The sequence below is a fragment of the Alosa alosa genome, chromosome 15 (assembly GCF_017589495.1).
Source record: "Alosa alosa isolate M-15738 ecotype Scorff River chromosome 15, AALO_Geno_1.1, whole genome shotgun sequence".
Taxonomy (NCBI): domain Eukaryota; kingdom Metazoa; phylum Chordata; class Actinopteri; order Clupeiformes; family Clupeidae; genus Alosa; species Alosa alosa.
This window is the reverse complement of record NC_063203.1, coordinates 28,205,511-28,215,299: the sequence shown is the minus strand read 5'-3', so window position 1 is coordinate 28,215,299 and position 9,789 is coordinate 28,205,511. Positions and strand designations below refer to the sequence as shown.

The 9,789-nt window shown below is 40.8% G+C and overlaps 1 long non-coding RNA gene across 3 annotated transcripts; it reads left to right on the top strand.

The window, feature by feature from the left end:
- The first annotated feature begins 6,344 nt into the window (after positions 1-6,344).
- LOC125308535 lies at positions 6,345-9,231 on the top strand. 3 transcript variants are annotated; one of them, XR_007195906.1, is made up of 3 exons: positions 6,345-6,924; positions 8,133-8,196; positions 8,452-9,231. It is a non-coding gene; the product is annotated as an uncharacterized LOC125308535 (long non-coding RNA). The 3 variants fall into 3 exon arrangements; XR_007195905.1 differs by lacking the exon at positions 6,345-6,924 and adding an exon at positions 7,543-7,811; XR_007195907.1 differs by lacking the exon at positions 6,345-6,924 and adding an exon at positions 7,543-8,037.
- The last annotated feature ends 558 nt before the right edge of the window (positions 9,232-9,789 follow it).

Genomic DNA, 9,789 nt, shown 5'->3' with positions numbered 1-9,789 from the left:
TTAAGTTTACTCGCATTCACCACTGAGAAACTTCAATGAAGTTCCCCTGCCGTTGTTTATTGGGGATTTATATTGGGATAGAATCCTTCAGAAAGATTCTAAAATATTTTCTTCACCCTCATGCATCCACACCAAAGCAACAAAATAATTTTGGATGCTGAAAAGAAGGTGCAAATAGGTGACCCCTTCTCAGAAGGTCTGTGTCATGTATCATGGCGCCTACATTCTGTAAAGCGCCATGATACATGTGTAACGTTTTGGCGCTCTATAAGCACAATACATTGAAATTGAAGGTGCAAATAGGTGACCCTTCTCAGAGCGCATGTCCAGCGCCCGTCCACCCTGCAGCGAGATGCAGCTGGGACAGTGACACACTCTGTAAACGCAAATAGCTTATTGATTGAAACGGAGCATGATGTATTTGATCTATGAAGCGTTTTTGCCTGTCTTGCTGTACAGTTTGTCTGCTGAGGACTGAAGGTTTGAGATGGAGCGCGGAGTGGAATGAGTGGGTTTATTTGATATGAAAGATGCTTTCATTTTCTCTGGAAGACTCCTACCCTGACCAGGCAGGACCTAAAAGAACAATAAACGAATGTAAAGTACATGGTGTATGTGCATTCCAAGGCTACAAAGACACTCTCCCGCAGTCAAGTCAGTGGGCTGCAAACTGCCATTGATTTCAATAAAACCGAGCACTGAGGTGTGGAGAACGGCTCACTAGAGCACAGAGTGGGTTCGATAAACACAGGAGCGTTTACACCTGCTGCAGACCACAGGGAGGGTTTCCCCACACACACGAGAACTGAGCAGCCATGTGCAGGGACGCCCCCTGGTCCATGCTGTCACTTAACCTTTGATGTGTAGTGGTTCATTTCACACACACACACACTTACACATGCACACACACATACACACACTTACACATGCACACACACTTACACATGCACACACACACTTACACATGCACACACACACACACACTTACACATGCACACACACGTACACACGCGCACATGCATGCACACACACACACACATACTGTACATACACACACACACGCACGCACACACACACACTTACACATGCACACACACATACACACAGTTACACATGCACACACACGCACACACACACTTACACACAGTTACACATGCACACACACACACACACTTACACATGCACACACACACACACACACACACACGCGCACATGCATGCACACACACACACACATAAACATACTGTACATACACACACACACGCATGCACACACACACTTACACATGCACACACACATACACAGAGTTACACACGCACACACACACTCACATGCACACACACATACACACACTTACACATGCACACACACACACACATGCACACACACACATACACACACGCGCACATGCATGCACACACACACACACTTGCACATGCACATGCACAGACACACACACACAGAGCTAGGCTAAAGACACTCCATTTCAGTGATGAAAAATAGCATTAGGTTTGTCTTTTTTTCATGGTTTTGTTTATTGTGCAGTGGAGAAAGAAAGCACTGAAGATTCATTTCATGAACTTAGTACATGAAGTGATGCCATTGCAAAGACCTAATGCGTGTCATGGTAGACATGCTGCTAAAGTAGCTGAGCAGAAAGTACATAAAGCTCTCCCCCGATGCCACCCATGGGGTACAGCCTCTTTGCTTAGCACGCTCCCTCTCGATGCCACCCATGGGGTACAGCCTCTTTGCTTAGCACGCTCCCTCTCCCTCTCGATGCCACCCATGGGGTGCAGCCTCTTTGCTTAGCACGCTCCCTCGATGCCACCCATGGGGTACAGCCTCTTTGCTTAGCACGCTCCCTCTCGATGCCACCCATGGGGTCCAGCCTCTTTGCTTAGCACGCTCCCTCTCGATGCCACCCATTGGGTGCAGCCTCTTTGCTCTTTGCCCCTCCCAATCTGAGGTGCTTCAAGTGGTGGGTTTGAGCCCATATTGTACTATATATTATATATTATATATATCATAGTTATTATATATCATAGTAGTTATTATTATTTATATACATAATTAAAGTTTCTATTCTATTCTACAGATTTATTATACAACTCTATAACTATTTGTTTCTCAAAAGCCACGACGAAACGGTAACAACTAAATGTAAAGAGACATATGGTGGAGTTTATTTTTTTGTTTTGGCAAGTAGCCGTATAGTAAGTGGGATAATGTATATTATATTCCATTTTCGTGGAATTCCGTTCATGAGGGACCATACAATAAATTAATTTATTACACGGCTCTCCACAATGCTAATAAAATGCTCCTTTGACTTGAATGGGATTTCCCAACATTCTACGGTAAATTATTTTCATGTAATTATCGTAATATATAAGTTACATATAAAGATTTATAACACAAAAATCATTATATTTTGTCTGCTGATGCCGCTATCAACACACCACACAGTAGAAAATACTGGGTGGCTTATGTCGTCTCTCTCCCTCTCTCTCTTGCTCTCCCTCTCTCTCCCTCCATCTCTCTCTCTCTCTCCCTCCATCTCTCTCTCTCGTTCACTCTCTCTGTGAAGTCTATGGAGTTTTTGGCTCAGTCACTAACTATGTAGATGCAGTATCGCATCTTCTGGGTTTCACTAAGTAGAATTTCTTAAAGAGAGTAAATGTCACTGTTTGCTAAATGTTAGACAGGAAGCTAAAGATTCCTGTCAGAGAGCACCTTGTGTCTACCAATCACAGCTGTCAATTAGCCATGTCAGGCATCCAATCAAAATCCTGTATCTGGTTGTTTGACTCAAAGATGTAAGACAGATGGTGGGCTGTGCCAAAGCCCATAACAAATAGGATAAGTTCAGGTAGCTTCTCCTCAGATTAGATGGGAGCGAGAGCCTCAGTAATTCACTAAGAGATACCACAGATACCATTACTGAAATAAATCCTCCTCTTGGCAAAGCATCTACAAATATCTTCAAAGGATGAGTTTAGAAGGGTGAGGGGAAACTGCTGGCTGATCACAGCCAGATCACTCAGTTTCCCCTAAGCCTATGTGTTCAGATTGCTTTTGTCTGAAATGATAGGCTCTGGTGTATTACTGTGGTGATGACTGTGCTATAGTTTTGATATCAAATGCAATATGTCTGCATCTACAGAGTGAGATAATGTAAGAAAGAAAGAACAAGTGTGTGATAGACAGAATATAGGGAGGGGGTATAGGAGGTGGAATATAGGGAGGGGGGTATAGGTAGTGGAATATAGGGAGGGGGTATAGAAGTTGGAAGGAACCATGGGTTTCCCTAACCATTAGGGCCTAATGGATGCCACTAATTGTATTGATCAGATATCGGTTTTGTCACATGGTTTCTGTCACCAGTTCTTGCCATATTTCACTTATGTGTATCTTGCACAAGTTGTTAAGAGTTATACTTGCTTGCTGATATGAAACATACACACACACACACACACACACACACACACACACATACACACACACAATGCTGTAAAGCTCATTGATATATGGACATGGGCAATATGTGAATCGCATATTCAGAATGAGTAATGGGTTCCTTTAAAGGCCATTTAGGGAGTCGCTCGACAATTTATAGGTCCTGAAGATTTACAGCAGGCAAACAGTCGGGCAGTCCTGTTTCCTGTCTAGAGTGGATAGCGAAGGCTGCAAAATAGTGGCCAGAATGTGCACTGTTCCTAGCCTGAGCCATATGATTTAAACTCACTCAAGGGAAGGCAAACAAACAAGTATGACAACAAATTATAACAGTGGTAAGAATAATACATTCAGATTATCAATAATAATAGAATACTATCTTTGTGTTTTGTTAGAGTTGTATACGTATTTAGATATGTTGTATCTGAGCACTGGATGGCTGTTATCATGGTCCAGCGTAAGACCTAAATTGACGACAAAACAAGGATAATTTACAATCTTTTCTTCTAATCCAGGAAACATGAAAACAAGCAACACAACAGCATGATTACATGAACACACAAACGAAGACTGACACAACACAGAGCTAGGCTAACAAGACAGGTGAAAAATGAGCCAATGATCAGGGACAGAACTAGACACAGGTGAGGGGCGGATACAGGGAGAAGGAACAGAAGCACATTGCCAGGATAAACAAACGAGCACATGGCACAGGACACAGGAAGTAAACAAAGGTGATGTGATGGAATACAAAATCAAGGTACATTGGCTACAGGGAAAACAGGACCCTTACACCTATATATACACACTATACACTAGTGATGCGTGGGCCATTGTTTTTAATAACCCGCGCCCGCTCTACCCATTTTGGAGATATAATCCACCCTGCGTTTAGGCCTAATGTAGTTGCAGCAATATCATGTAGCCATGATAATGTTACTTTACTTCACAAGACATTAATGTAGGCTAGCAAATAAATAAATGCAGTCAATGTAGCCTTGTCTAAAACAGTCTAGGCTATGTTAAACTGCCTATTACAATGGGGAACAGTCTAGGCTATGTTAAACTGCCTATTACAATGGGGAATGTCTGGACTTAAAAACAAAGTAGCCTAAGCAACCCTTCATCCTCTGTCTCTCCCTCCCTCACACACACACACACACACAAACACAGGCACGCGCCCACACTCAAACAAATGCCTTAACATTTCTTACATCAGCTCTCTGTCGTAAACTTGCCCAAAGTAGCATGCCAATGTTACTCTTCTTGCTGACCATCAGATACGTTTCGATGGTGTAACCTGTCCTAAGCGGTAGGCTACGGACTGCCACTTAAAGAAAACAATCATAAAACGCAATCTCAAAGTAAGAAGACCGGGATGATTTTGGCTGCACAATATTAGGCCATGCTATAAACTAATGAAACTAAACTTAATTAGCCTACAGGCTGGTGTGGAGTGTGGCAACATGCGAGGAAATAACTCACGGTAACTTCTTTTTTTTTTATCCAAGAGTGAGCTTCAGCAGGGACGTTGCCAGATAATCGTGGTTAAGATCTAAATGTTAACCATTTGCTTACATCAGGTATTTTATGAAATAGAATTGCTATCATCTGGATAATTAGAAACAACTGTTTATTTTTATTATATGAATAGGCTTTGTCCCCTCCAATGGGGTATTTTTGTATCCAATCAACTCTGGTTTGTGCATTTGAGACAGAGACAGACGGAGAAGGAGAGAGGAACAGAATGGGGGAAATCTCACTTTGGCCTACCGCACATGCACATGAATATGTTAACCCAGAACGTTGCTATCTATAGCGAATGTGACCAGACCCACCCGCAACCCGCAATATTACCTGTCAATCTCACCCGCACCCGCCCGACCCGCAGGTTCCCTCGGGTCATAAGCCTGCCTGCGCAAACACTACTGTACACACTAAAGCACCAATCAGAAAGGAATGTTTTGCAGAGTTAAGTGAACAAACACATGTAATGTGAAGTACAAAATGAACACATATAATGTTTGTCTAAGTATAAAATAAACAAAGCGTAAAAATAAACACAAGTATTGTATGCAAGTACAATAAAATAATTCATATTACAACATAACACACATTCACTGCCTATAAGGACAGTGAAAAAAAACATTCTCAAGTCACAAGTCTTAAGTCTGAAAAGACTTCCTGTGAATATTAATACTAGGGTTAAGTCTAGACTGTGAATATTAATACTACGGTTAAGTCTAGACTGTGCTATAACAGTGAAAAAAGGGGAAATTTCCTTTGGTAATCTGAGCAACGGTTTTAAAACAGACACTAGTATTCTAATCACCTCTGACTGAAACTACATAAATGTGTACTGTAAATGTTACTGTACCTAAATATCTCATTAAGTAAACAGCAAATGCCAGAGTGTTATTTTCCCAGAGTATGAGGTTAAAGAGTATATTTTTTTACACTGTGGAGTATATTGAGGATTTTGTACACTTGTCAGTGTGTTTTATATAGTTTTAGCGGTGTCCATTCTTTTGCCAGTGTTGGTCCAGAGTTTATTTTCACTGTGTAACCCTGTTGAAAATGTATCTACAAATTTGAATACATAATTTCATAGTAATTCATTTCATAGTTTAAAAAATAGAATGTAAGGTTAAAAGGTTAACATTCATTGACCAGCAATGACGTTATGAGTTTGCTCAATAAGAGAAATGCATATTGGGTAAGGTTAATGTTTACTGAGAATAGCCTTTAAATTGTTAAATATTTGTTGTTTAATAATAGCCTACGTGAAATTTTATTTCTGAAAGTTTTGTGAATGAGCCAATCACATTCAAGTTAAAAGGACAAGGAAGTGAGGGTGCGAGTGCGAGTGCGAGAGAAATGGGGAGATAACGTGAAATGGAGTTGGGAGAAAGCACGAAAGAGTACGAGTTGAGAAGCGTGTTTGCTTATAGAGAACTGTTTATGTAATGCACCAGTTTAGTAAGTGTTCAACAAGAACTCTTGTAAAGCGTAAATGGTGATAGTTTATGTCCGTTTGAGTGGACGACTCAGCACACAAAGACAAAAAGAAGTTTAAGTTAGCTGCTGACTTAGTGGCTAGTGCTTTGCATGGACTTTGCTAACAAGCTAGCAACCAGTGACCTTGACTAGTAAAGCCTTTGTGAAACTGCAAGAAAAACGACAACGAAAGACCCGACGGAGCCGGATAGCGTTGCCGAGTGGTAGACTTTGCGAAATCGTCAGTTGCATGAATCTTCTCTTCAACCGTCTCATCTTCATTGTGAATCTTCTCGTCATATCTCCTGCTGCTGTTGCCTTTGATCCTGCGCGCGTAAGCCTACATTCCCATTGAGTAAAGGTACCATTTTCTTTTGTTTTTGCCTTCGTGGTGAAGCAGCCATTTTGCTTAGGGCTACACCGCACCCGAGCTGCATTCAGGCCTGCATCACTTGAACATTTGAAAGGTATTTACAATTAGGCTAGGTTATTGCCGGCTATTTTATTTTCTTGGGCACTTATGTTTTGAATGTGAATGTGTATGCATTTCTGATTCGCAAAGTGATTTTGGGAAAGACACATTTAAATACTTACCTATTTTTTCTAAGTAAATCTTTTATACGTTTTATAAAACAGTTGTGGTGAATGACTATTTTGATATTTTAAGTTCATTAAGAAAAAGAGTAATTTTGGTTAAAAAAGGGAAAGTGTTTAAAGGATAAAGGTAAGTCCAAGACCTTTAATTGTATGTTAAAGTGTATATATTAAGGCTTAAATGGTGATTTAAAGGGAAAAAATATTCCATATAATAAGTTAGTAATTACACACACAAGTTAAACACTGATTACACACTGATGACGTTTATTAGTGAAACCCCACTTATTTGATTGATAGTTAAAGAATTCAGGATAGCCACCTCTCACTATAGCCAAACACGCTAGAGAGGTGCTACAACTGCACAAACTCCCAGGATGTCTATAATCTGATTGAGAACTTAGAGTTCGCATATGTCGTCGGACGTCTCTGTCTGGATAAGTGAAGTTGCCTGAGAACAATGGCTGCCTGACTTTGGCGAAAGGTAAGGTGAAATGTAAGATGTAGTTTGTCTGAAGCCCAGCATTTGTAACTTTCTTTTAACGTTCCTGTCGTGCATTTTCAAACTTAACGTTTCTGCTAAGGATTTACTGGGTTCACGAGGTGTTGTGGAATTCCCGCGTTAACGTTATTAACTTCAACGTTAGCGCACTGGCAAATTTTAGCACGCCATATCAAATCTGACCAAACTCTTTCTGATAAATGTTGGGATTCGCTCGCCATGATTGAATTAATTTGACGTTCGTGCCGTCAAATACTGGTGAATATAAGCGTTGGGTCATGTTTTACTTTTTTGTAAAAGACTGGGTTAATGAAGCTAGCCTACTGTGAAGTTTTTAGGTTATTTTAACTTAAGTTAGCACGCTAGCATAACGTTAGTTAGCTCACCGTCAATCTTAAATCAAAGCCAACAAACTTTTCAGTTAAAAGTTAGCATTCGCCCCCACCATCACTAAGTTAATTTGAAGTTCGTGTTTTCAATACAGGTGAATATAACCGCTGGTCAAGTTGCCATTTGCACGAAGGTTTCTTTTTTTAAATGTGTTCTATTTGTCTTCTATTATTTTTAAACGATATCAAGAAAGAAGTGGTGGACTGGATGAAGCTGGATGATGGACTCTTCTAATCAGGATTTCTGGAGCAAGGTAAGGTCCTAAATTATATGAATATCTACAATTTTTTCTACAAAATTTGATACATTTTTCTTTTTTCCTGTCAAAGAATCAGGAATTACAAGAGGTAAAACAATGCATTTTTGACAGCAGCCAGTAAATGTAGACGTGTATTAGAACATTTTAAACTATTAAGAGATGTATAAAACATTTGATCACTGTATTATTATTTCAAATTACCTTGTTTTGACTTAACTCTTGTTTTGTCTGTCATGGTGATGATTGTAGGTGCTGCAGGACTTCCAGCTACTGTTTGGAGAAGATATTTCCCCTCAATTTATGGAAGTGGGGAATTTTTCTGAAGCCAGAAATCATCAAAGGATCCAAGAACCTCACCATGTTGACCAAAGACACCCATGTTGGACTCATGATTCCCAAACACCACTTTTACACCAAAAAGACACCCATGTTGGACTCATGATTCCCAAACACCACTTTTACACCAAAGTCCTTTAGGCAAGTCCTTTATTTCAACGCATTTTGGGCCCTTATCGAGCATCTATTTCGGGCAGAACTGCACGTGTGCAAGGCTTCACAACACCGACCGCGCTCCAGCGGCGAGATCACAACACATGATTGGTACCGTGTATTCACATGTCATCTTTTGGCCATGGAAGGTGTTGAGATGTGGATACACTACCCCAGAGCACTGTAGACAATCACATAATTACCAGTGAGAGCAGGCGCGCTCAACTCCAAATCTCACAACAATTTCGGGTGCGAGTCAAAAGGTGACAACTTAGAATAGAAAAACCGCACTCTCAAGTATATTCTCCCCCCCGTCATCTACTTCCTGAATTTTTGGTCAACGATACCCGGGACCAGTACCCCACCGGGGCACATGACATTTGGTGGGTATGTAGCCCCACTAGACTTTTACGGAAAAATTTCGTTTGGTCCCCGGGGGCCACTTCCCCACTGCGCTGGGCCCACCGAAACCCAAAAAATGCCGTTTTTCCTAAATAACTACCTGAACCGTGGCACCGAGGATTAAGACATTTTTATGGTATGTTGGTCTCAAGGGCCCACATCAACCTAGCCCATAATCACTCATTTGTGATTTGCACCCCCCCGGTAAAAAATGAAAATGCAATATCATTCTGCTTTAATTGCCCCTATCTTCAGTTAAGATGTTCAGAACTGCACCAAATTTTATGTGTATGATTGACCTGGCATTCTCTGGGGTATGCCAAGTTTCAGAAATTTCATCCATGGGGGGGTCTAAAAAAAATTTAGGTTATGTGTACATTTAGTGACTGTACACTCATTGGCCTGTAGATGGCGGTGCACACATACACATGCACACACACACAGGTACGCACATACTATTGGTATTAGAACGGCCGATATATAATTACAAATTCAGTAGGATTAAAAGAAAGCCAAATATTCATCATCATCATCATGGCTGCATTTCCAGTATTGGAGATAAGTAGTCGTTTGTCCACTAGATGGCGCATCGTTGCAGTGAGACGTAATTTTGTTGAAGGTTAAAAGTGGGTTGGAAAAACAATGGGCGCTTCCTACAAGGACTGTAGTTTACCGCAGAGAACGTCTAATAAGGAT